The 27440-nt window shown below is 51.7% G+C and overlaps 1 protein-coding gene across 1 annotated transcript in view; it reads left to right on the forward strand.

Moving 5' to 3' along the window:
* Positions 1-27440, forward strand: part of LOC115138826 (A-kinase anchor protein 6-like) — a 269377-nt gene that overhangs the window by 166382 nt on the left and 75555 nt on the right.

A 27440-nucleotide genomic window follows, 5' to 3' on the forward strand; every position in this document is an offset into this window, starting at 1 on the left:
GAAAGGGAGGGAGAGGGAGAGGGAAAGGAGGCAGAGGGAGAGGGAAAGGGAGGGGAGGGAGAGGGAAAGGGAGGGAGGGAGAGGGAAAGGGAGGAGAGGGAAAGGGAGGGAGAGGGAGAGGAAAGGGAGGGAGAGGGAGGGAGGGAGGGAGAGGGAAAGGGAGGGGGAGAGGGAAAGGGGAGGGAGAGGGAAAGGGAGGGAGAGGGAGAGGGAAGAGGGAGGGAGAGGGAGAGGGAAAGGGAGGCAGAGGGAAAGGGAGGCAGAGGGAAAGGGAGGGAGAGGGAGAGGGAGGGAGAGGGAAAGGGAGGGAGAGGGAGGGAAAGGGAGGGAGAGGGAAGGGAGGGAGGAAAGAGGGAGAGGGAAAGGGAGGCAGAGGCAGAGGGAAAGGGAGAGGGAAGGGAGGGAGGCAGAGGGAAAGGGAGGGAGGGAGGGAGAGGGAAAGGGAGGCAGAGGGAGAGGGAAAGGGAGGGAGAGGGAAAGGGAGGGAGAGGGAAAGGGAGGGAGAGGGAAAAGGGAGGGAGAGGAAAAGGGAGAGGGAGAGGGAAAGGGAGGGAGAGGGAAAGGGAGGGAGAGGGAGAGGGAAAGGGAGGGAGAGGGAAAGGGAGGGAGAGGGAAATGGGAGGCAGAGGGAAAGGGAGGAGAGGGAGGGAGAGGGAAAGGGAGGGAGAGGGAAAGGGAGGGAGAGGGAGAGGGAGAGGGAAAGGGAGGCAGAGGAGAGGGAGAGGGAAAGGGAGGCAGAGGCAGAGGGAAAGGGAGAGGGAAAGGGAGGCAGAGGGAGAGGGAGAGGGAGGCAGAGGGAAAGGGGAGGGAAAGGGAAAGGGAGGGAGAGGGAGAGGGAAAGGGAGGCAGAGGGAAAGGGAGGCAGAGGGAAAGGGAGGCAGAGGGAAAGGGAGGGAGAGGGAGAGGGAAAGGGAGGGAGAGGGGGAGAGGGAAATGGAAAGGGAGGCAGAGGCAGAGGGAAAGGGAGAGGGAGGCAGAGGGAGAGGGAGGCAGAGGGAAAGGGAGGGAGAGAGGGAAAGGGAGAGGAGAGGGAGAGGGAGAGGAAAGGGAGGGAGAGGGAGGGAGGAGAGGGAAAGGGAGGCAGAGGGAAAGGGAGGCAGAGGGAAAGGGAGGGAGAGCAGAAAAGGGAGGCAGAGGGAAAGGGAGGCAGAGGGAAAGGGAGGCAGAGGGAAAGGGAGGGAGAGGGAAAGGGAGGCAGAGGGAAAGGGAGGGAGAGGGAAAGGGAGGGAGGGAGGGAAAGGGAGGGAAAGGGAGGGAGAGGGAGGGGAACGCACCGTGACGGGTATAGTGCTGACTTATTAGGAAGACAAATTACAGATGGTTTGGTTGATTTAAGATTGCTTTTAGGCTGAAGGACAATTGTAATGGCATTTTGATGTAGTGATGTCATTTTGTCCCACTTTTATTTCTCCTTCTGAAGAGAACGGTTTGCTCCTCTGAATGGCAAGGCAAACAACATGGTTGTCGTTTTCTCCTTTCAACGCCCAAACGTCCAGGCAAGGCCTCCGAGTCCGCAGCCAGCCAGCCACAGACAGTCAAACACCCATCCTGCTATGTGCGCCACACTGTAGTTTCTATACTCTCTCTCTCTATTCGTAGATGCAGCCCCTCCCCAATGCAACGTAGTCACAAACAACATGTACAAACTAACCATGTAGCTTAGAAACAGATAGCGACAAGGTGACTTTTTCCTGTAGATTTAAATATCAACACATTTCCTGTAGTCTTTGTTAGCCACCAAGTCATTAGGAATGACATCCTAATCAGATGGCACTTGATTCCCTATGTAGTACACTACTTTTGACCAGGGCTTTGGTCAAATGTCGTGCACTATATAGGGATAGGGAGCCATTTGGGATGCAGCCTCTGTCATCTATTTAGGTAAGCTCCAGCCAACCTGACACATACACAGAGAGAAATGAATACCAAGCCAGAGAACGAAGAAGAAAAATATCCTTAATTAATGACAGATTTACATTTCCATGCCTCAGAACACAGAAATAACACAGAGCTATGAGCCTATCCTAATTTACAATGTCATTGTCGAAATGTGTTTTTCTTTATTTCTAAAAAAGTACTTTTTTTTTTTTTTAAATACCCTTCTAAAAAATACTGATTGAAATGTTAGATCACTTTAAGTTCCCACATGAAAGCATCAGGCTTGGTAATACTCTAGGTGGATTGGGACTGTGAGAGAGTGAGTGAGAGAGTTTCAGTTTGAAGGTGTGTTCTCTGCTCTGTGAAGTAGACCCCCCAGCTCTGAGACAGTTCTGCAGTGTTGTGGAGCTCCTCAGGGACGCCCCGTCTTACCTGCTGTTTGACGAAATGTGGAGAAGCAGCTCTAGCAGCAATTCAAAGACACTCACTAAGATTGAGGAGAAATATTGAATATAACACAACCAGGGTCAAGTTGTAAAGATATTTTTGTTCAACGTTGTTATATTAACCAGGATCTCCTCTGGTCCTGGGGGATGTTGGGGGTGCGTTTGGAAGGTGTTGTTCTGCCAGACATCAGACAGAAAAATAAGGCATTAGTGATTTTGATTCTAACTGTTCAAGGGTTTCCATGCATGGAGGGAGTTCTAGACCTATTTCTCCGTTAGCTGAAGCATGTTTCTTCCTAGGAGTCTAGATGCATCAGTAACTATATGAGAAGTGAGTAGACCACAGGAGGATGGTGGCACCTTCATTCGGGAGGACGGGCTTGTGGTAATGACTGGAGTGGAATCAGTGGAATGGTATCAAACACATGGTTTCTAGGTGTTTAATGCCATTCCATTTGCTCTGTTCCGGCCATTATTATGAGCTGTTCTCATTCATAGTTGATCTGTTCTCATTCATAGTTGATCTGTTCTCATTCATAGTGATCTGTTCTCATTCATAGTGATCTGTTCTCATTCATAGTGATCTGTTCTCATTCATAGTGATCTGTTCTCATTCATAGTGATCTGTTCTCATTCATAGTTGATCTGTTCTCATTCATAGTGATCTGTTCTCATTCATAGTGATCTGTTCTCATTCATAGTTGATCTGTTCTCATTCATAGTGATCTGTTCTCATTCATAGTGATCTGTTCTCATTCATAGTGATCTGTTCTCATTCATAGTGAGCTGTTCTCATTCATAGTTGAGCTGTTCTCATTCATAGTTGATCTGTTTTCATTCATAGTGAGCTGTTCTCATTCATAGTGATCTGTTCTCATTCATAGTGATCTGTTCTCATTCATAATTGATCTGTTGTCATTCATAGTGATCTGTTCTCATTCATAGTGATCTGTTCTCATTCATAGTGATCTGTTCTCATTCATAGTGATCTGTTCTCATTCATAGTGATCTGTTTTCATTCATAGTGAGCTGTTCTCATTCATAGTTGATCTGTTCTCATTCATAGTTGATCTGTTCTCATTCATAGTGATCTGTTCTCATTCATAGTGATCTGTCCCCCCCCAGTGAAGAGAGAGGAGCGGCCACTCCTGATTGCAGCTATTTTCCAAAGGCTTTTTTTCATTCAGTTCAATCCCCCCCACTCTCTCTCTCTCTCTTTCTCTCCTTCATCGTGGACGGACAGGGCTTGGAGGAGGAATTTAACTATTTTCAGTCAGCCGCGCTCCTAGCCGCTCCAAGGAAGGCTTTTTAATTATCTTTAAAAAATTAACACTTAATTGTCTGCTAAGAACTGCTTCGTTTGGACTGAGACATTAAGAGAGAGAGAAAAAGGAGGGAGGTATTTTTATCCGTCCTCTCTCTCTCTCTGTCTCTCTGTCTCTCTGTCTCTCTCTCTCTCTCTCTCTCTCTCTCTCCATCGTCCTCATCTTCAAAGTAAACTTTTTCTTGTATTACAGTGACATAGGAGCCACTGGGTGCTGCCCTGCATCAGAGAGAGGGAGCTCCTCGGCCTATTTACGAGGCTAGTCTTTATCAGGGAGGACGCAAGGCGTCTAAAAAGAGGACTGTTGAGGATCTCGATTCAATCCGTCCATCCATAGGGTCTAAATTAATCTCCATCATTCCTGCTCATCAGTCACAATAAGACAGCCCCAATGGTCAGAGAGGAGGGGGTCTGGGAGAGGAGAGGGTCTGGGAGAGGAGAAGGTCTGGGAGAGGAGAATGTCTGGGAGAGGAGAGGCTCTGTGAGAGGATAGGGTCTGGGAGAGGATAGGGTCTGGGAGAGGATAGGGTCTGGGAGAGGATGGGGTCTGGGAGAGGAGAAGGGCTAGGAGAGGAGAGGGTCTGGGAGAGGAAAGGGTCTGGGAGAGGAGAAGGGTCTGGGAGAGGAGAAGGGCTAGGAGAGGATAGGGTCTGGGAGAGGAAAGGGTCTGGGAGAGGAGAAGGGCTAGGAGAGGATAGGGTCTGGGAGAGGAAAGGGTCTGGGAGAGGAGAAGGGCTAGGAGGGGATAGGGTCTGGGAGAGGGGAGGGTCTGGGAGAGGAGAAGGTCTGGGAGAGGAGAAGGTCTGGGAGAGGAGAGAGTCTGGGAGAGGAGAGAGTCTGGGAGAGGATAGGGTCTGGGAGAGGAGAGGGTCTGGGAGAAGATAGGGTCTGGGGGAGGAGAAGGTCTGGAAGAGGTTGGGTCTGGGAGAGGAGAAGGTCTGGGAGAGGTTAGGGTCTGGGAGAGGAGAAGGTCTGGGAGAGGGGAAGGGCTAGGAGAGGATAGGGTCTGGGAGAGGTGAGGGGCTAGGAGAGGAGAGGGTCTGGGAGAGGAGAAGGTCTGGGAGAGGAGAGGGTCTGGGAAAGGAGAAGGTCTGGGAGAGGAGAGGGTCTGGGAGAGGATGGGGTCTGGGAGAGGAGAAGGTCTGGGAGAGGGGAAGGGCTAGGAGAGGATAGGGTCTGGGAGAGGAGAGGGTCTGGGAGAGGATAGGGTCTGGGAGAGGAGAAGGGCTAGGAGAGGAGAAGGGCTAGGGGAGGATAGGGTCTGGGAGAGAAGAAGGGCTAGGAGATGAGAAGGTCTGGGAGAGGATAGGGTCTGGGAGAGGATAGGGTCTGGGAGAGGAGATGGTCTGGGAGAGGAGATGGTCTGGGAGAGGAGAAGGTCTGGGGAGTAAAGGTCTGGGAGAGGAGAGGGTCTGGAGAAGAGGATAGGAAGGGTCTGGAAGAGGAGAGGGTCTGGGAGAGTAGAGTGTCTGGGAGAGGAGAGGGTCTGGGAAAGGAGAAGGTCTGGGAGAGGAGAGGGTCTGGGAGAGGAGAGGGTCTGGGAGAGGAGAAGGTCTGGGAGAGGAAGGGTCTGGGAAAGGAGAGGGTCTGGGAAAGGAGAGGGTCTGGGAGAGGAGAAGGTCTGTGAGAGGAGAGGGTCTGGGAGAGGAGAAGGTCTGGGAGAGGAGAGGGTCTGGGAGAGGAGAAGGTCTGTGAGAGGAGAGGGTCTGGGAGAGGAGAAGGTCTGGGAGAGGAGAGGGTCTGTGAGAGGAGAAGGTCTGGGAGAGGAGAAGGTCTGGGAGAGGAGAGGGTCTGGGAGAGGAGAGGGTCTGTGGGAAAACCTTCCACATGGATATAAAATGCTGCTCTTTCGCAGCACAGACCGCTGGTGATTTAATTAGAATTGAATTATTAATGAGGAATACTAAAAAATATATACTTTTGGTCATGTAGAGTATGTGGACACCTGCTCGTCGAACATCTCATTCCAAAATTATGGGCATTAATACGGAGTTGATCCCCCTTTGCTATTATAACATCCTCCACTCTTCTGGGAAGGCTTTCCACTAGATGTTGGAACATTGCTGCAGGGAGTTGCTTCCATTCAGCCACAAGAGCATTAGTGAGGTCGGGCACTGATGTTGGGTGATTAGGCCTGGCTCACAGTCGGCGTTCCAATTCATCCTAGAGGTGTTTGATGGGGTTGAGGTTAAGGCTCTGTGCAGGCCAGTCAGGTTGTTCCACACCAATCACGACAAACCATTTCTGTATGGACCTCACTTTGTGCACAGGGGCATTGTCATGCTAAAACAGGAAAGGGCCTTCCCCAAGCTCCTGACAAACAATTATTGTGCTGATGTTGCTTCCAAAGACAGTTTGGAACTCGGTAGTGAGTGTTGCAACCGAGGACAGACGATTGTTACGCGCTTCAGCACTCTGCAGTCCCGTTCTGTGAGCTTGTGTGGCCTACCACTTCGCGGCTGAGCCGTTGTTGCTCCTAGACATTTTGACTTAACAATAACAGCACTTACAGTTGACCGGGGCAGTTCTAGCAGGGCATAAATTTGACGAACTGACTTGTTGGAAAGGTGGCATCCTATGACGGTGCCACATTGAAAGTCACTGAGATCTTCATTAAGGCCATTCTACTGCAAATATTTGTCTATGGCGATTGCATGGCTGTGTGCTTGATGTTATACACTTGTCATTAACGGGTGTGGCTGAAATAGCCGAATACACTCATTTGAAGGGGTGTCCACATACTGTTGTATATATAGTGTAGTTTTTTGATCTTCTATTAGTAGATCAAATATTTGTAATTTCATTTATATCATGGATGATGCAACGTAGGACCATTTAACAATGCATGGCTATGTATTATGATTTCCCAGTTCATTCAAATGGAATAAGCTGGAAGAAAGAAACCTATTGAAAAATGTCATTTACTCGGACAGTTCTGCCAATTTGAAATGACACTGCAGATATAAAATGTTTCCCATCTACTTGAAAGGTACCATGTATACTGCTCAGGCTGGTGTGATATTCATCTACTTGAAAGGTACCATGTATACTGCTCAGGCTGGTGTGATATTCATCTACTTGAAAGGTACCATGTATACTGCTCAGGCCGGTGTGATATTCATCTACTTGAAAGGGTACCATGATATTCATCTACTTGAAAGGTACTGCTCAGGCCGGTGTGATATTCATCTACTTGAAAGGTACCATGTATACTGCTCAGGCCGGTGTGATATTCATCTACATGAAAGGTACCATGTATACTGCTCAGGCCGGTGTGATATTCATCTACTTGAAAGGTACCATGTATATCACGGTGTGATATTCATCTCTTGAAAGGCTGGTATACTGCTCAGGCCGGTGTGATATTCATCTACTTGAAAGGTACCATGTATACTGCTCAGGCCGGTGTGATATTCATCTACTTGAAAGGTACCATGTATACTGCGGTGTGATATTCATCTACTTGAAAGGTACCACTGCTCAGGCCGGTGTGATATTCATCTACTTGAAAGGTACCATGTATACTGCTCAGGCCGGTGTGATATTCATCTACTTGAAAGGTACCATGTATACTGCTCAGGCCGGTGTGATATTCATCTACTTGAAAGGTACCATGTATACTGCTCAGGCCGGTGTGATATTCATCTACTTGAAAGGTACCATGTATACTGCTCAGGCCGGTGTGATATTCATCTACTTGAAAGGTACCATGTATACTGCTCAGGCCGGTGTGATATTCATCTACTTGAAAGGTACCATGTATACTGCTCAGGCCGGTGTGATATTCATCTACTTGAAAGGTACCATGTATACTGCTCAGGCTGGTGTGATATTCATCTACATGAAAGGTACCATGTATACTGCTCAGGCCGGTGTGATATTCATCTACTTGAAAGGTACCATGTATACTGCTCAGGCTGGTGTGATATTCATCTACCTACTGAAATTCATCTACTTGTACCATGTATACTGCTCAGGCCGGTGTGATATTCATCTATGAAAGGTACCATCGGTGTGATATTCATCTACTTGAAAGGTACCATGTATACTGCTCAGGCCGGTGTGATATTCATCTACTTGAAAGGTACCATGTATACTGCTCAGGCTGGTGTGATATTCATCTTGAAAGGTACCATGTATACTGCTCACGATATTCATCTACTTGAAAGGTGTATACTGCTCAGCATTCACATGAAATATTACTGCTCAGGCCGGTGTGATATTCATCTATTGTACCATTTACTTCAGGCCGGTGTGATATTCATCTACTTGAAAGACATGTATACTGTCAGGCGGTGTGATATTCATCTACTTGAAAGGTACCATGTATACTGCTCAGTGTGTTACCATGTATAGCTGCCTGTGTTTATACTTTCATGTATACTGCTCAGGCCGGTGGATATTCATCTACTTGAAAGATACCATGTATACTTGGTGTGTTAAACAAACTGCTGCGGTGTGATATTCATCTACTTGAAAGGTACCATGTATACTGAGGCCGGTGTGCCTACCATGTATACTGCTCAGCCAAGCACTCCATCTCTTGGTCTCTTGAAAGGTCATGTATACTGCTCAGGCGGTGTGATATTCATCCAGCCAAGCACGGTGTGATATTCATCTTCTTGGTCGGTGTGATATTCATCACTGAGGCCCAGCCAGGCAAAACGATCCAAAGATATTCATCTTTGGTTTTTGCTCCTCACAAAAAATGGTGGTCTTGGCTGTATACTGCTCATTGATATTCATCTACTTGAAAGGCCTGTGCTTTGTCTGTACCATGTAAAGATATTCATGAAAGGTACCATGTATACTGCTCAGGCTGGTTGATATTCATCTACTTGAAAGAGTATACTGCTCAGTGGAGCAGTGTGGTATACTGCTGGGGATATTCATCTTGAAAGAACATGTATACTGCTCGGTGTGATATTCATCTACTTGAAAGGTACCATGTATACTGCTCAGGCTGGTGTGATATTCTCCTCCTCCCTATTGTTTTATTTGTTCTCACCCTCTAAACAAACTGTGCTGCTTAGCGATGCCTACCACCCAGCTCTTTCTGAGGCCCAGCCAAGCACTCCTTCAATCTTCTATGAGGCCATCTCTCTCGGTGTCTCTCTCTCTCTTCTCTCTCTCTCTCTCCCTGGTAAACAAACTGTGCTGCTTAGCGATGCCTACCACCCAGCCAAGCACTCCTTCTTGGTCTTCTCACTGAGGCCCAGCCAAGCACTCCTTCTTGGTCTTCTCACTGAGGCCCAGCCAGGCAAAACGATCCAAAGTTTGGTTTTTTTCTCCCTCACAAAAAAATGGTGGTCTTGGCTGATTGCATTGTTGCCTGTGTTTGTCTCACCCCTCTCTCCTCTCTCTCTCTCTCTCCCTCCCTTGTTCTCACCCTCTCTCGCTCTTTCTATCCATCTCTCTCTCTCTCTCTCTCTCTCTCTCTCTCTCTCCCTCCCTCGTTCTCACCCTCTCTCGCTCTTTCTATCCATCTCTCTCTGACTCTCCTCTCGCTCTCTCCTCTCTATCAGATTCCTTCACACTGCATGCAGCTGAGCTTAGGACCCAGGGCTGGGATAAAGACTGTCTTTGTTTGCCACTGAATGGCATTAGCCATGGGCTGCCTATAGGGAGGGAGGGAGGGAGGGAGAGGGAGGGAGGGAGGGAAGGGGGAGGGAGGGAGGAGGGGAGGGGGAGGGGAGGGGGAGGGGAGGGGGAGGGAGGGAGGGGGGGGGGGGGGGAGAGGGGATGGAGGGAGGGAGGGAGGGAGGGAGGGAGGGAGGGAGGGAGGGAGGGAGGGGGGGGAGGGAGGAGGGAAGGGGAGGGAGGGAGGGAGGGGGAGGGGAGGGGAGGGGGAGGGGAGGGAGAGGGGAGGGGAGGGAGGGAGGGGAGGGAGGGGAGGGGGAGGGGGAGAGAGCGAAGGAGGGAGGGAGGGAGATTATTCAACAAATGTCCAACTGAGAGTGGTTGTTAAAAAGAGAATATAACAATATTTTGACCCTGATCATAGAATTTCAAACGAGAAGCTATTGTAAGGAGTTTAGATGTCCACTAGCAAGTTTTTTTTTCACAAATAAATCAAAGACCCTGCTGTTCCTTTTTTCTTTACCAATCTGTGGGCTGACTGGGCACTTCTTTGTCTATTCATCCTCTTGAGTTTCTCATTGGCACTTTGGAAATCTGTGTAATGCATCCGCTTTGGACAGAATGATGGAGGGAGGGACGGAGAGGGGAGGATTCCGTCTTGCCGTCCACCTAACCTAGTGTTATCACTACTGTCTGCAGTTATGCCAGTGACAGAATTCCCATGGTTCCTTGGGCCACAGGTCAGAATTCACATTGTATGGGCCAATAGCATCCTACACTTCTCTTGACTCAACCTTTTCTCTGAATTCATGGTTCCCTGAATGATCACATTGTTTATCCAATTTGTTTGCTTCTTTTAAAGGTTTTTTTCGTCTTCTGTGTGTCTTTCATTAAACACAGAAAGATTCCACGCTAGATGAAATCTGGAACAGCCGGTGGAAATTCTCCTGGGTCTGTAGCTGACCCCAGAGTGACTGGGCACCTTGTTCTTTAACACTAAGAAGCAGAAAAAAAAGAAACTCTTGACTCACTGGGAGCTCAATGTGAGCCTTCTATACCAGTTGTAAAATGGCTTATTCTTCTGGTCACCATGGTGACAATTAACAGTGTTTCAAGGCCTTTTGTTCCAGACCCGTTAGAGCAGAATTTTTTCAACCGGGGTGATTTTCATTACACACACTCACTCACTCAGTCACGCACGCACACACACACAAAACCCCACTCAACAACTTAGTGCTTCCATTTTTCAAAAACAGTCTAGAATTATATCTGAATCAAGGGTTTGATGTTTACTTTTTCCTCTTAAAGAACACACTGAATATTTCTTCCTGTTCTTTCATGGCTGGAGCTTGTCCATATATCAGGGAGACAGAGCCCCTCTCTCATCAGCTGCAGGGGCTCTCTCTCTCTCTCTCTCATCAGCTGCAGGGGCTCTCTCTCTCTCATCAGCTACAGGGGCTCTCTCTCTCTCATCAGCTGCATGGGCTCTCTCTCTCTCATCAGCTGCAGGGGCTCTCTCTCTCTCATCAGCTGCAGGGGCTCTCTCTCTCTCTCATCAGCTGCAGGGGCTCTCTCTCTCTCATCAGCTGCAGGGGCTCTCTCTCTCATCAGCTGCAGGGGCTCTCTCTCATCAGCTGCAGGGGCTCTCTCTCTCTCATCAGCTGCAGGGGCTCTCTCTCTCTCATCAGCTGCAGGGGCTCTCTCTCTCATCAGCTGCAGGGGCTCTCTCTCATCAGCTGCAGGGGCTCTCTCTCTCTCATCAGCTGCAGGGGCTCTCTCTCTCATCAGCTGCAGGGGCTCTCTCTCTCATCAGCTGCAGGGGCTCTCTCTCTCTCATCAGCTGCAGGGGCTCTCTCTCTCTCATCAGCTGCAGGGGCTCTCTCTCTCTCTCATCAGCTGCAGGGCTCTCTCTCTCATCAGCTGCAGGGGCTCTCTCTCTCATCAGCTGCAGGGGCTCTCTCTCTCATCAGCTGCAGGGGCTCTCTCTCTCTCATCAGCTGCAGGGCTGCAGGGGCTCTCTCTCTCTCATCAGCTGCAGGGGCTCTCTCTCTCTCATCAGCTGCAGGGGCTCTCTCTCTCATCAGCTGCAGGGGCTCTCTCTCTCTCTCATCAGCTGCAGGGGCTCTCTCTCTCTCATCAGCTGCAGGGGCTCTCTCTCTCTCTCATCAGCTGCAGGGGCTCTCTCTCTCATCAGCTGCAGGGGCTCTCTCTCTCTCATCAGCTGCAGGGGCTCTCTCTCTCTCATCAGCTGCAGGGGCTCTCTCTCTCTCATCAGCTGCAGGGGCTCTCTCTCTCATCAGCTGCAGGGGCTCTCTCTCTCTCATCAGCTGCAGGGGCTCTCTCTCTCTCTCATCAGCTGCAGGGGCTCTCTCTCTCTCATCAGCTGCAGGGGCTCTCTCTCTCTCATCAGCTGCAGGCTCTCTCTCTCTCTCTCTCTCTCTCTCATCAGCTGCAGGGGCTCTCTCTCTCTCAGCTGCAGGGGCTCTCTCTCATCAGCTGCAGGGGCTCTCTCTCATCAGCTGCAGGGGCTCTCTCTCTCTCATCAGCTGCAGGGGCTCTCTCTCTCTCATCAGCTGCAGGGCTCTCTCTCTCATCAGCTGCAGGGGCTCTCTCTCTCATCAGCTGCAGCTGGGGCTCTCTCTCTCTCTCATCAGCTGCAGGGGCTCTCTCTCTCTCATCAGCTGCAGGGGCTCTCTCTCTCATCAGCTGCAGGGGCTCTCTCTCTCTCATCAGCTGCAGGGGCTCTCTCTCATCAGCTGCAGGGGCTCTCTCTCTCTCTCATCAGCTGCAGGGGCTGCAGGGGCTCTCTCTCTCTCTCATCAGCTGCAGGGGCTCTCTCTCTCATCAGCTGCAGGGGCTCTCTCTCTCATCAGCTGCAGGGGCTCTCTCTCTCATCAGCTGCAGGGGCTCTCCTCTCTCTCTCATCAGCTGCAGGGGCTCTCTCTCTCATCAGCTGCAGGGGCTCTCTCTCTCATCAGCTGCAGGGGCTCTCTCTCTCTCATCAGCTGCAGGGCTCTCTCTCTCATCAGCTGCAGGGGCTCTCTCTCTCAGCTGCAGGGTCTCTCTCTCTCTCATCAGCTGCAGGGCTCTCTCTCTCTCATCAGCTGCAGGGACTCTCTCTCTCATCTCTCATCAGCTGCAGGGCTCTCTCTCTCTCTCATCAGCTGCAGGGGCTCTCTCTCTCTCATCAGCTGCAGGGGCTCTCTCTCTCATCAGCTGCAGGGGCTCTCTCTCTATCATCAGCTGCAGGGGCTCTCTCTCTCTCATCAGCTGCAGGGGCTCTCTCTCTCTCATCAGCTGCAGGGGCTCTCTCTCTCTCTCTCTCATCAGCTGCAGGGGCTCTCTCTCTCATCAGCTGCAGGGGCTCTCTCTCATCAGCTGCAGGGGCTCTCTCTCTCTCTCATCAGCTGCAGGGGCTCTCTCTCTCTCTCTCATCAGCTGCAGGGCTCTCTCTCTCTCCTCTCTCTCTCTCTCATCTCTCTCATCAGCTGCAGGGCTCTCTCTCTCATCAGCTGCAGGGGCTCTCTCTCTCATCAGCTGCAGGGGCTCTCTCTCTCTCATCAGCTGCAGGGCTCTCTCTCTCTCATCAGCTGCAGGGGGCTCTCTCTCTCATCAGCTGCAGGGGCTCTCTCTCTCATCAGCTGCAGGGCTCTCTCTCTCTCTCATCAGCTGCAGGGGCTCTCTCTCTCTCTCATCAGCTGCAGGGGCTCTCTCTCTCTCATCAGCTGCAGGGGCTCTCTCTCTCATCAGCTGCAGGGGCTCTCTCTCATCAGCTGCAGGGCTCTCTCTCTCTCTCTCTCTCATCAGCTGCAGGGGCTCTCTCTCTCATCAGCTGCAGGGGCTCTCTCTCTCTCATCAGCTGCAGGGGCATCAGCTCTCTCTCTCATCAGCTGCAGGGGCTCTCTCTCTCTCATCAGCTGCAGGGCTCTCTCTCTCTCATCAGCTGCAGGGGCTCTCTCTCTCTCATCAGCTGCAGGGGCTCTCTCTCTCTCATCAGCTGCAGGGCTCTCTCTCTCATCAGCTGCAGGGCTCTCTCTCTCTCTCATCAGCTGCAGGGCTCTCTCTCTCATCAGCTGCAGGGCATCTCTCTCTCTCATCAGCTGCAGGGGCTCTCTCTCTCATCAGCTGCAGGGGCTCTCTCTCATCAGCTGCAGGGCTCTCTCTCTCTCTCATCAGCTGCAGGGGCTCTCTCTCTCTCATCAGCTGCAGGGCTCTCTCTCTCATCAGGGGCTCTCTCTCTCTCATCAGCTGCAGGGGCTCTCTCTCTCTCATCAGCTGCAGGGGCTCTCTCTCTCATCAGCTGCAGGGGCTCTCTCTCTCTCATCAGCTGCAGGGCTCTCTCTCTCTCATCAGCTGCTGCAGGGGCTCTCTCTCTCTCATCAGCTGCAGGGCTCTCTCTCTCTCATCAGCTGCAGGGGCTCTCTCTCTCTCATCAGCTGCAGGGGCTCTCTCTCTCTCATCAGCTGCAGGGGCTCTCTCTCTCTCATCAGCTGCAGGGGCTCTCTCTCTCTCATCAGCTGCAGGGGCTCTCTCTCTCTCTCATCAGCTGCAGGGGCTCTCTCTCTCTCATCAGCTGCAGGGGCTCTCTCTCTCATCAGCTGCAGGGGCTCAGCTGCAGGGGCTCTCTCTCATCAGCTGCAGGGGCTCTCTCTCTCATCAGCTGCAGGGGCTCTCTCTCTCTCATCAGCTGCAGGGGCTCTCTCTCTCTCATCAGCTGCAGGGGCTCTCTCTCTCATCAGCTGCAGGGGCTCTCTCTCTCTCATCAGCTGCAGGGGCTCAGGGGCTCTCTCTCTCATCAGCTGCAGGGGCTCTCTCTCTCATCAGCTGCAGGGGCTCTCTCTCTCATCAGCTGCAGGGGCTCTCTCTCTCTCATCAGCTGCAGGGGCTCTCTCTCTCTCTCATCAGCTGCAGGGGCTCTCTCTCATCAGCTGCAGGGGCTCTCTCTCTCTCATCAGCTGCAGGGCTCTCTCTCTCTCTCATCAGCTGCAGGGGCTCTCTCTCTCATCAGCTGCAGGGGCTCTCTCTCTCATCAGCTGCAGGGGCTCTCTCTCTCATCAGCTGCAGGGGCTCTCTCATCAGCTCTCATCAGCTGCAGGGGCTCTCTCTCTCTCATCAGGGGCTCTCTCTCTCATCAGCTGCAGGGGCTCTCTCTCTCTCATCAGCTGCAGGGCTCTCTCTCTCTCATCAGCTGCAGGGGCTCTCTCTCTCTCATCAGCTGCAGGGGCTCTCTCTCTCTCTCATCAGCTGCAGGGGCTCTCTCTCTCTCTCATCAGCTGCAGGGGCTCTCTCTCTCTCATCAGCTGCAGGGGCTCTCTCTCTCTCATCAGCTGCAGGGGCTCTCTCTCTCATCAGCTGCAGGGGCTCTCTCTCTCATCAGCTGCAGGGGCTCTCTCTCTCTCTCTCATCAGCTGCAGGGGCTCAGGCTCTCTCTCATCAGCTGCAGGGGCTCTCTCTCTCTCTCATCAGCTGCAGGGGCTCTCTCTCTCATCAGCTGCAGGGGCTGCAGGGGCTCTCTCTCTCTCATCAGCTGCAGGGCTCTCTCTCTCATCAGCTGCAGGGGCTTCTCTCTCTCATCAGCTGCAGGGGCTCTCTCTCTCATCAGCTGCAGGGGCTCTCTCTCATCAGCTGCAGGGGCTCTCTCTCTCATCAGCTGCAGGGGCTCTCTCTCTCTCATCAGCTGCAGGGGCTCTCTCTCTCTCATCAGCTGCAGGGGCTCTCTCTCTCTCTCTCATCAGCTGCAGGGGCTCTCTCTCTCTCATCAGCTGCAGGGGCTCTCTCTCTCTCTCATCAGCTGCAGGGGCTCTCTCTCTCTCATCAGCTGCAGGGGCTCTCTCTCTCTCATCAGCTGCAGGGGCTCTCTCTCTCTCATCAGCTGCAGGGGCTCTCTCTCTCTCATCAGCTGCAGGGGCTCTCTCTCTCTCATCAGCTGCAGGGGCTCTCTCTCTCTCATCAGCTGCAGGGGCTCTCTCTCTCATCAGCTGCAGGGGCTCTCTCTCTCATCAGCTGCAGGGGCTCTCTCTCTCATCAGCTGCAGGGCTCTCATCAGCTGGGGGCTCTCTCTCTCATCAGCTGCAGGGGCATCAGCTGCAGGGGCTCTCTCTCTCATCAGCTGCAGGGGCTCTCTCTCTCTCTCATCAGCTGCAGGGGCTCTCTCTCTCATCAGCTGCAGGGGCTCTCTCTCATCAGCTGCAGGGGCTCTCTCTCTCATCAGCTGCAGGGGCTCTCTCTCTCTCATCAGCTGCAGGGGCTCTCTCTCTCTCATCAGCTGCAGGGCTCTCTCTCATCAGCTGCAGGGGCTCTCTCTCTCTCATCAGCTGCAGGGGCTCTCTCTCTCATCAGCTGCAGGGGCTGCAGGGCTCTCTCTCTCATCAGCTGCAGGGGCTCTCTCTCTCTCATCAGCTGCAGGGGCTCTCTCTCTCTCATCAGCTGCAGGGGCTCTCTCTCTCTCATCAGCTGCAGGGGCTCTCTCTCTCTCATCAGCTGCAGGGGCTCTCTCTCTCTCATCAGCTGCAGGGGCTCTCTCTCTCATCAGCTGCAGGGGCTCTCTCTCTCTCATCAGCTGCAGGGGCTCTCTCATCAGCTGCAGGGGCTCTCTCTCATCAGCTGCAGGGGCTCTCTCTCTCATCAGCTGCAGGGGCTCTCTCTCTCTCATCAGCTGCAGGGGCTCTCTCTCATCAGCTGCAGGGGCTCTCTCTCTCTCATCAGCTGCAGGGGCTTCTCTCTCTCTCTCTCATCAGCTGCAGGGGCTCTCTCTCATCTCTCAGGGCTGCAGGGGCTCTCTCTCTCTCTCATCAGCTGCAGGGGCTCTCTCTCTCATCAGCTGCAGGGGCTCTCTCTCTCTCATCAGCTGCAGGGGCTCTCTCTCATCAGCTGCAGGGGCTCTCTCTCTCTCATCAGCTGCAGGGGCTCTCTCTCTCTCATCAGCTGCAGGGGCTCTCTCTCTCTCATCAGCTGCAGGGGCTCTCTCTCTCTCTCATCAGCTGCAGGGGCTCTCTCTCATCAGCTGCAGGGGCTCTCTCTCATCAGCTGCAGGGGCTCTCTCTCTCATCAGCTGCAGGCTCATCAGCTGCAGGGGCTCTCTCTCTCATCAGCTGCAGGGGCTCTCTCTCTCATCAGCTGCAGGGGCTCTCTCTCTCTCATCAGCTGCAGGGCTCTCTCTCATCAGCTGCAGGGGCTCTCTCTCTCTCATCAGCTGCAGGGCTCTCTCTCTCTCATCAGCTGCAGGGGCTCTCTCTCTCTCATCAGCTGCAGGGGCTCTCTCTCTCTCATCAGCTGCAGGGGCTTCTCATCAGCTGCAGGGGCTCTCTCTCTCATCAGCTGCAGGGGCTCTCTCTCTCATCAGCTGCAGGGGCTCTCTCTCTCTCATCAGCTGCAGGGGCTCTCTCTCTCTCTCATCAGCTGCAGGGGCTCTCTCTCTCATCAGCTGCAGGGGCTCTCTCTCTCATCAGCTGCAGGGGCTCATCAGCTGCAGGGGCTCTCTCTCATCAGCTCTCTCTCTCATCAGCTGCAGGGGCTCTCTCTCTCTCATCAGCTGCAGGGGCTCTCTCTCTCTCATCAGCTGCAGGGGCTCTCTCTCTCATCAGCTGCAGGGGCTCTCTCATCAGCTGCAGGGGCTCTCTCTCTCATCAGCTGCAGGGGCTCTCTCTCATCAGCTGCAGGGGCTCTCTCTCATCAGCTGCAGGGGCTCTCTCTCTCTCATCAGCTGCAGGGCTCTCTCTCTCTCATCAGCTGCAGGGGCTCTCTCTCTCTCATCAGCTGCAGGGGCTCTCTCTCTCTCATCAGCTGCAGGGGCTCTCTCTCTCATCAGCTGCAGGGGCTCTCTCTCTCTCATCAGCTGCAGGGCTCTCTCTCTCTCTCATCAGCTGCAGGGGCTCTCTCTCTCATCAGCTGCAGGGGCTCTCTCTCTCATCAGCTGCAGGGGGCTCTCTCTCTCATCAGCTGCAGGGGCTCTCTCTCTCATCAGCTGCAGGGGGCTCATCTCTCTCTCATCAGCTGCAGGGGCTCTCTCTCTCTCATCAGCTGCAGGGCTCTCTCTCTCATCAGCTGCAGGGGCTCTCTCTCTCATCAGCTGCAGGGCTCTCTCTCTCTCTCTCATCAGCTGCAGGGGCTCTCTCTCTCTCATCAGCTGCAGGGGCTCTCTCTCTCATCAGCTGCAGGGGCTCTCTCTCTCTCTCATCAGCTGCAGGGGCTCTCTCTCTCATCAGCTGCAGGGGCTCTCTCTCTCTCATCAGCTGCAGGGGCTCTCTCTCTCATCAGCTGCAGGGGGGCTCTCTCTCTCATCAGCTGCAGGGGCTCTCTCTCTCTCATCAGCTGCAGGGGCTCTCTCTCTCTCATCAGCTGCAGGGGCTCTCTCTCTCTCATCAGCTGCAGGGGCTCTCTCTCTCATCAGCTGCAGGGGCTCTCTCTCTCATCAGCTGCAGGGGCTCTCTCTCATCAGCTGCAGGGGCTCTCTCTCTCATCAGCTGCAGGGGCTCTCTCTCTCTCATCAGCTGCAGGGGCTCTCTCTCTCATCAGCTGCAGGGGCTCTCTCTCTCATCAGCTGCAGGGGCTCTCTCTCTCTCATCAGCTGCAGGGGCTCTCTCTCTCTCATCAGCTGCAGGGGCTCTCTCTCTCATCAGCTGCAGGGGCTCTCTCTCTCTCATCAGCTGCAGGGGCTCTCTCTCTCTCATCAGCTGCAGGGGCTCTCTCTCTCTCATCAGCTGCAGGGCTCTCTCTCTCTCATCAGCTGCAGGGGCTCTCTCTCTCATCAGCTGCAGGGGCTCTCTCTCTCATCAGCTGCAGGGCTCTCTCTCATCAGCTGCAGGGGCTCTCTCTCATCAGCTGCAGGGGCTCTCTCTCTCTCATCAGCTGCAGGGGCTCTCTCTCTCATCAGCTGCAGGGGCTCTCTCTCTCATCAGCTGCAGGGGCTCTCTCTCATCAGCTGCAGGGGCTCTCTCTCATCAGCTGCAGGGGCTCTCTCTCTCATCAGCTGCAGGGGCTCTCTCTCTCTCTCATCATCAGGGGCTCATCAGCTGCAGGGCTCTCTCTCTCATCAGCTGCAGGGGCTCTCTCTCTCTCATCAGCTGCAGGGGCTCTCTCTCTCTCATCAGCTGCAGGGGCTCTCTCTCTCATCAGCTGCAGGGGCTCTTCTCTCTCATCAGCTGCAGGGGCTCTCTCTCTCTCATCAGCTGCAGGGGCTCTCTCTCTCTCTCATCAGCTGCAGGGGCTCTCTCTCTCATCAGCTGCAGGGGCTCTCTCTCTCTCATCAGCTGCAGGGGCTCTCTCTCTCATCAGCTGCAGGGGCTCTCTCTCATCAGCTCATCAGCTGCAGGGGCTCTCTCTCTCATCAGCTGCAGGGGCTCTCTCTCTCATCAGCTGCAGGGGCTCTCTCTCTCTCATCAGCTGCAGGGGCTCTCTCTCTCATCAGCTGCAGGGGCTCTCTCTCTCATCAGCTGCAGGGCTCTCTCTCATCAGCTGCAGGGCTCTCTCTCATCAGCTGCAGGGGCTCTCTCTCTCTCATCAGCTGCAGGGGCTCTCTCTCTCTCATCAGCTGCAGGGGCTCATCAGCTCTCTCTCTCTCATCAGCTGCAGGGGCTCTCTCTCTCTCATCAGCTGCAGGGGCTCTCTCTCTCATCAGCTGCAGGGGCTCTCTCTCTCATCAGCTGCAGGGGCTCTCTCTCTCTCATCAGCTGCAGGGGCTCATCAGCTCTCTCTCTCATCAGCTGCAGGGGCTCTCTCTCATCAGCTGCAGGGGCTCTCTCTCTCTCATCAGCTGCAGGGGCTCTCTCTCTCTCTCATCAGCTGCAGGGGCTCTCTCTCTCATCAGCTGCAGGGGCTCTCTCTCTCTCATCAGCTGCAGGCTCTCTCTCTCTCATCAGCTGCAGGGGCTCTCTCTCTCATCAGCTGCAGGGCTCTCTCTCTCTCATCAGCTGCAGGGGCTCTCTCTCTCATCAGCTGCAGGGCTCTCTCTCTCTCTCATCAGCTGCAGGGGGCTCTCTCTCTCATCAGCTGCAGGGGCTCTCAGCTCTCTCTCTCATCAGCTGCAGGGGCTCTCTCTCAGCTCTCTCTCATCAGCTGCAGGGGCTCTCTCTCTCATCAGCTGCAGGGGCTCTCTCTCTCTCATCAGCTGCAGGGGCTCTCTCTCTCTCTCATCAGCTGCAGGGGCTCTCTCTCTCATCAGCTGCAGGGGCTCTCTCTCATCAGCTGCAGGGGCTCTCTCTCTCATCAGCTGCAGGGCTCTCTCTCTCATCAGCTGCAGGGGCTCTCTCTCTCATCAGCTGCAGGGGCTCTCTCATCAGCTGCAGGGGCTCTCTCTCTCATCAGCTGCAGGGGCTCTCTCTCTCATCAGCTGCAGGGGCTCTCTCTCTCATCAGCTGCAGGGGCTCTCTCTCTCTCATCAGCTGCAGGGGCTCTCTCTCTCATCAGCTGCAGGGGCTCTCTCTCTCTCATCAGCTGCAGGGGCTCTCTCTCTCTCATCAGCTGCAGGGGCTCTCTCTCTCATCAGCTGCAGGGGCTCTCTCTCTCATCAGCTGCAGGGGCTCTCTCTCTCTCATCAGCTGCAGGGATCTCTCTCTCTCATCAGCTGCAGGGGCTCTCTCTCTCTCATCAGCTGCAGGGGCTCTCTCTCTCATCAGCTGCAGGGCCTCTCTCTCATCAGCTGCAGGGGCTCTCTCTCTCTCATCAGCTGCAGGGGCTCTCTCTCTCTCTCATCAGCTGCAGGGGCCTCTCTCATCAGCTGCAGGGGACTCTCTCTCTCATCAGCTCTCTCTCTCATCAGCTGCAGGGGCTCTCTCTCTCTCATCAGCTGCAGGGGCTCTCTCTCTCATCAGCTGCAGGGGCTCTCTCTCTCATCAGCTGCAGGGGCTCTCTCATCAGCTGCAGGGGCTCTCTCTCTCATCAGCTGCAGGGGCTCTCTCTCTCTCATCAGCTGCAGGGGCTCTCTCTCTCTCATCAGCTGCAGGGGCTCTCTCTCTCTCATCAGCTGCAGGGGCTCTCTCTCTCTCATCAGCTGCAGGGGCTCTCTCTCTCTCATCAGCTGCAGGGGCTCTCTCTCTCATCAGCTGCAGGGGCATCAGCTGCAGGGGCTCTCTCTCATCAGCTGCAGGGGCTCTCTCTCTCATCAGCTGCAGGGGCTCTCTTCTCATCAGCTGCAGGGCTCTCTCTCTCATCAGCTGCAGGGGCTCTCTCTCTCATCAGCTGCAGGGGCTCTCTCTCTCTCATCAGCTGCAGGGGCTCTCTCTCTCATCAGCTGCAGGGGCTCTCTCTCTCTCATCAGCTGCAGGGGCTCTCTCTCTCTCATCAGCTGCAGGGGCTCTCTCTCTCTCTCATCAGCTGCAGGGGCTCTCTCTCTCTCATCAGCTGCAGGGGCTCTCTCTCTCTCATCAGCTGCAGGGGCTCTCTCTCTCTCTCATCAGCTGCAGGGGCTCTCTCTCTCTCATCAGCTGCAGGGGCTCTCTCTCTCATCAGCTGCAGGGGCTCTCTCTCTCTCATCAGCTGCAGGGGCTCTCTCTCTCATCAGCTGCAGGGGCTCTCTCTCATCAGCTGCAGGGGCTCTCTCTCTCATCAGCTGCAGGGGCTCTCTCTCATCAGCTGCTCTCTCTCTCTCATCAGCTGGGGCTCTCTCTCTCATCAGCTGCAGGGGCTCTCTCTCTCATCAGCTGCAGGGGCTCTCTCTCTCATCAGCTGCAGGGGCTCTCTCTCTCATCAGCTGCAGGGGCTCTCTCTCTCTCATCAGCTGCAGGGCTCTCTCTCTCTCATCAGCTGCAGGGGCTCTCTCTTCTCATCAGCTGCAGGGGCTCTCTCTCTCATCAGCTGCAGGGGCTCTCTCTCTCATCAGCTGCAGGGGCTCTCTCTCTCATCAGCTGCAGGGGCTCTCTCTCATCAGCTGCAGGGGCTCATCAGCTCTCTCTCATCAGCTGCAGGGGCTCTCTCTCTCTCATCAGCTGCAGGGGGGCTCTCTCTCATCAGCTGCAGGGGCTCTCTCTCTCATCAGCTGGGGCTCTCTCTCTCATCAGCTGCAGGGGCTCTCTCTCTCTCATCAGCTGCAGGGGCTCTCTCTCTCTCATCAGCTGCAGGGGCTCTCTCTCTCTCATCAGCTGCAGGGGCTCTCTCTCTCTCAGGGGCTCTTCTCTCTCATCAGCTGCAGGGGCTCTCTCTCTCTCATCAGCTGCAGGGGCTCTCTCTCTCTCATCAGCTGCAGGGGCTCTCTCTCTCTCATCAGCTGCAGGGGCTCTCTCTCTCTCATCAGCTGCAGGGGCTCTCTCTCTCTCATCAGCTGCAGGGGCTCTCTCTCTCATCAGCTGCAGGGGCTCTCTCTCTCATCAGCTGCAGGGGCTCTCTCTCTCATCAGCTGCAGGGGCTCTCTCATCAGCTGCAGGGGCTCTCTCTCATCAGCTGCAGGGGCTCTCTCTCTCATCAGCTGCAGGGGCTCTCTCTCTCATCAGCTGCAGGGGCTCTCTCTCTCTCATCAGCTGCAGGGGCTCTTCTCTCTCATCAGCTGCAGGGGCTCTCATCAGCTGCAGGGGCTCTCTCATCAGCTGCAGGGGCTCTCTCTCTCATCAGCTGCAGGGATCTCTCTCATCAGCTGCAGGGGCTCTCTCTCTCTCATCAGCTGCAGGGGCTCTCTCTCTCTCATCAGCTGCAGGGGCTCTCTCTCTCATCAGCTGCAGGGGCTCTCTCTCTCATCAGCTGCAGGGGCTCTCTCTCTCTCATCAGCTGCAGGGGCTCTCTCTCTCTCATCAGCTGCAGGGGCTCTCTCTCTCATCAGCTGCAGGGGCTCTCTCTCTCTCATCAGCTGCAGGGCTCTCTCTCTCTCATCAGCTGCAGGGGCTCTCTCTCTCATCAGCTGCAGGGGCTCTCTCTCTCTCTCATCAGCTGCAGGGCTCTCTCTCTCATCAGCTGCAGGGGCTCTCTCTCTCATCAGCTGCAGGGGCTCTCTCTCTCATCAGCTGCAGGGGCTCTCTCTCATCAGCTGCAGGGGCTCTCTCTCTCATCAGCTGCAGGGGCTCTCTCTCATCAGCTGCAGGGGCTCTCTCTCATCAGCTGCAGGGGCTCTCTCTCTCTCATCAGCTGCAGGGGCTCTCTCTCTCATCAGCTGCAGGGGCTCTCTCTCTCATCAGCTGCAGGGGCTCTCTCTCTCATCAGCTGCAGGGGCTCTCTCTCTCATCAGCTGCAGGGGCTCTCTCTCTCTCTCATCAGCTGCAGGGGCTCTCTCTCATCAGCTGCAGGGGCTCTCTCTCATCAGCTGCAGGTGCTCTCTCTCTCTCTCTCATCAGCTGCAGGGGCTCTCTCTCTCATCAGCTGCAGGCTCTCTCTCATCAGCTCTCTCTCTCATCAGCTGCAGGGGCTCTCTCTCTCATCAGCTGCAGGGGCTCTCTCTCTCATCAGCTGCAGGGGCTCTCTCTCTCTCATCAGCTGCAGGGGCTCTCTCTCTCTCATCAGCTGCAGGGGCTCTCTCTCCTCCTCTCCTCTCCAGCCGTCTTCCTCTCCTTTGACTCTGTCAACAGCAAATTGTAGATAGTGAGGATGTTGGCTTGGCACGACATCAATGAACGCCCCCCGCCCCCAAATTGATGAAGTAATTATCATATTTGTTGGCTTTGTTGGTAAAAGAGATCATATTCCCTATAGAGGATTCTCTTGAGTCAATCTCTACCACCACAACATGCTATTTTGTCAGTTATTCCATTGCTAGGCTTAACAAGCATTTACAAGCTTAGTATTTACAAGCACTGGAATGTGTGAATATTCTCATTTAATGTCATCTTTATGATTAATATGTGGTCATGTTTCACCTGTAAAGAATGTGGATTATGTTAAGATGTTAACTGAGTTTTCATAGTGCCTGGTTCATGGTGGCTGGCAATGTGTTAACTATATAACTGTGTATAAAACATTTACATACGGAGGCATCCAACTCACTTCATGGAGTCGTACTTCTGTTGTCCAACACATTACAGACTCTGAACAAACTTTAATTTAATAGAATGAAATGTTTATGTATGACTGCATTTCTGCTGACATTTCCAGTCTTTTGTACTTACTCATTAATATGTGGAATGAATTAAAGTTTTGAATTCTTGATGATTTTTTCTCATCTTTTTACCACGTGACTCTATTTTTTTTGAGAGCACACAGTTATATTCCTTTGCCCCCACACGTAATTAGCTGCTTTTGCTAGCACGGTTAGTTCACATGTCCAAAAGCTGGCGCTGGTCCAGGCGAACTCGGACGAAAACTTCAAAAAGTTATATTCCAGGTCGAAACTGGTCAAACTAAGTAGAGAATCAACCTTCGGGATGTTATTTACGTATATATCCAATAACGTTCCAACCGGAGCATTCGTTTTTGTCTACAGAGTCATGGAACGCAGGCGATATCAACAGTAATGTTAACTGGCATTCTGCCAGACCACTGACTCATTCCCCTCCCATCCGGTCATATATCACACTAGAGGCTTCATTCCATGTTCTACTGACTGTTTACATCTAGTGGAAGGCGTAGGAAGTGCGAACATATCCATATCTTGTTTGGATGTGAATAGGCGATGACTTGAATAGGCGATGACTTGAAATTCGACCAGCCCCAGAATTTCCACTTCCTGTTTGGAAATTTGCCTGCCCTATAAAGTTCTGTTATACTCACAGACATAATTCAAACAGTTTTAGAAAGTTTCAGAGTGTTTTCTATCCAATAGTAATAATAATATGCATATATTAGCATCTAGGACAGAGTAGGATGCAGTTAACTATGGGCACGCAATTAATCCAAAGTGAAAATGCTGCCCCCTATCCCTAACAGGTTTTAAAGCTGTGCTCTCGAATGTTGTGCACAGGTGTACTATATTACTTTGTCCTGTGATCCTACCAAAGCTATTTCACAACTTTATTTAAGGTATGCAGAATCTTGGCTATTCTAGCGTTGACACAGGCTGGGGGCTGTAACTCACCAGTGCATTCAGTGTATTTGATCAAAGATCCTTCTCAGCATTAATCTCCCAGTTCTGGATCTCATGCATTTTAATCACGTATCTACTTTATTCTCCTGCAATGTTTTGACTTTCCATCAATGGTGTGCCATTTTTAAACACAAGAAGAGTCCTGAAATCAATATTTGCTGTCAACAAATAAATTGGACCATTTCCTGATAGTTAGACAGTAACACATTTACTTTTACAGGTGGCGCTATTAAACATCAGAAAGGGATGGACTTTAGAGGAAGTGTGATACAGTCACCATTAAAAAAAGTATGAAAAATGGTTCCTGGACTGAGGACAGTTAGAAAATATTAAAATGTGACTGGGCTGTAATGATAAATGACAACCGAAAACTAGAATCAAGTAGCTACTGATGCAGAAAATGAAACGGGAGGGAAGACTGAGAAATTAACCAAAAAGAAGTGAGATTGAAGAGCTTCAATTTTCATACTGTTACAGTAAGCTTTTCCTCAGCAATTTAACTGAAAATGTCCGTTTTTAAACATATTCCATTCTATAATATGTATAGTTTATCTATACAAAATGTGAGTTCTGTCCAATTACATTTCTGTTGAAAGAATGTATTACTGATGTCCTTCTCTGAAGAAGTTCCTTGTTGGTGTATATACACAAACACAATGTAGGTTTCCATCCAATTGGCGACAGATTTTCATGCAAATATTCAAAAATTTGCATAAAAACAAAATGCTCATTTTCCCACCAGAGATGTTTTCATCAAATGTATTTGTTGTGTCTAAAAGGCAGTTTGTGATGACTTAGTGCACATACATTTCACAGTTAAACTCCCATGTACTGAGTACAAAATACAAGTTAAATGGGTTTCCATCACATTTTCAACACTTCTGATGGTTTTGACACTGAACATGTTGCATTATCTAGCAAATGTGTCCTGTCTGGTCTTGGCATGTGTGCTCCAGCCAACAGCTCGATCGCAGATACAGTGCAGGTATAGCCTACATGATGAGATTATTATGGACGAAAGAGTGAGATTATTTTTATTTCTCAAAAGGAAGCCAAGTATTGATCATCATGTCATCAGAATAAGACCTTAGATATTTATGGGAAAGGAGCATCAGGCTCATCACTTTGCACTTTCACCACTCTGTGAAGTTCATCGGAACTTATTTCATATGTAGTTTCGAAAACTGCATGCTTTCGCAATGGGAGGACTACACAAAATATCATCGGGTGACTCCAAGTTTACTTCGATGTGATGGTTATTGTATCAATATTTTCACATAAAGGCGTTTCCACCGCCATTTCTCTCATCATCTAGCGTATTTTGTTTTGTCGACATTTGGAAAGTTCACCGACAAAATCAGCCCTTTTTTCATCCGACATGTAGCTACTGTACTTTAAACAGTTGAAGTCAGAAGTTTACATACACCTTAGCCAAATACATTTAACTCATTTCCTGACATTTAATCCTAGTAAAAATTCCCTGTCTTAGGTCAGTTAGGATCAGCACTTTATTTTAAGAATGTGAAATGTCAGAATAATAGTAGAGAGATTGATTTATTTCAGCTTTTATTTTTTTCATCACATTCCCAGTGGGTCAGAAGTTTACATACACTCAATTAGTATTTGGTAGCATTGCCTATAAATTGTTTAACTTGGGTCAAACGTTTCAGGTAGCCTTCCACAAGCTTCCCACAATAAGTTGGGTGAATTTTGTCCCATTCCTCCTGACAGAGCTGGTGTAACTGAGTCAGGTTTGTAGGCCTCCTTGCTCGCACACGCTTTTTCAGTTCTGCCCATACATTTTCTATAGGATCGAGGTCAGGGCTTTGTGATGGCCAATCCAATACCTTGACTTTGTTGTTCTTAAGCCATTTTGCCACAACTTTGGAAGTATGCTTGGGGTCATTGTCCATTTGGAAGACCCATTTGCAACCAAGCTTTAACTTCCTGACTGATGTCTTGAGCTGTTGCTTCAATATATCCACATAATTTTCCTACCTCATTTGCCATCTATTTTGTGAAGTGCACCAGTCCCTCCTGCAGCAAAGAACCCCCACAACATGATGCTGTCACCCCCGTGCTTCATGGTTGGGATGGTGTTCTTCGGTTTGCAAGCCTCCCCCTCTTTCCTCCAAACATAACGATGGTAATTATGGCCAAACAGTTCTATTGTTGTTTCATCAGACCAGAGGCCATTTCTCCAAAAAGTACGATCTTTGTCCCCATGTGCAGTTGCAAACCATAGTCTGGCTTTTTTATGGCGGTTTTGGAGCAGTGGCTTCTTCCTTGCTGAGCGGCCTTTCAGGTTATGTCGATATGAGACTCGTTTTACTGTGGATATAGATACTTTTGTACCTGTTTCCTCCAGCATCTTCACAAGGTTCATTTGCTGTTGTTCTGGGATTGTGATAAACAATTGTTGAAAAAATGACTTGTGTCATGCACAAAGTAGACGTCCTAACTGACTTGCCAAAACTATAGTTTGTTAACAAGAAATTTGTGGAGTGTTTGAAAAACGAGTTTTAATGACTCCAACCTACGTGTATGTAAACTTCAGACTGTATAAGGCTGGATGGAGACCTGCTTACAGACGCAGAGTTAAACACACACATGCTCAGTTTATGGCACAAAATATCAGCGCTTGTATTAATACAAATGTTTGTTTGCCTTTGTGTGCAGCAGGGGGGTTGCAGTGTTCACCAGTGTAATGGATGACATCGTCAGTGCTGTGTTCACCAGTGTAATGGATGACATAGTCAGTGCTGTGTTCACCAGTGTAATGGATGACATAGTCAGTGCTGTGTTCACCAGTGTAATGGATGACATAGTCAGTGCTGTGTTCACCAGTGTAATGGATGACATAGTCAGTGCTGTGTTCACCAGTGTAATGGATGACAGTGCTGTGTTCATGACATAGTCAGTGCTGCTGACATGTTCACCAGTGTAATGATGATGTTCACCAGTGTAATGGATGACATAGTTCACCAGTGTAATCATAGTCAGTGCTGTGTTCACCAGTGTAATGGATGACATAGTCAGTGTAATGGATGTGCTGTGTTCACCAGTGTAATGATGAATGGATGACATGACATAGTCAGTGCTGTGTAATTCACCAGTGTAAATGGATGACATAGTAGTGCTGTGTTCACCAGTGTAATGGATGACATCGTCAGTGCTGTGTTCACCAGTGTAATGGATGACATAGTCAGTGCTGTGTTCACCAGTGTAATGGATGACATCGTCAGTGCTGTGTTCACCAGTGTAATGGATGACATAG

This window comes from Oncorhynchus nerka, linkage group LG12 (assembly GCF_034236695.1).
Source record: "Oncorhynchus nerka isolate Pitt River linkage group LG12, Oner_Uvic_2.0, whole genome shotgun sequence".
Classification (NCBI taxonomy): Eukaryota; Metazoa; Chordata; class Actinopteri; order Salmoniformes; family Salmonidae; genus Oncorhynchus; species Oncorhynchus nerka.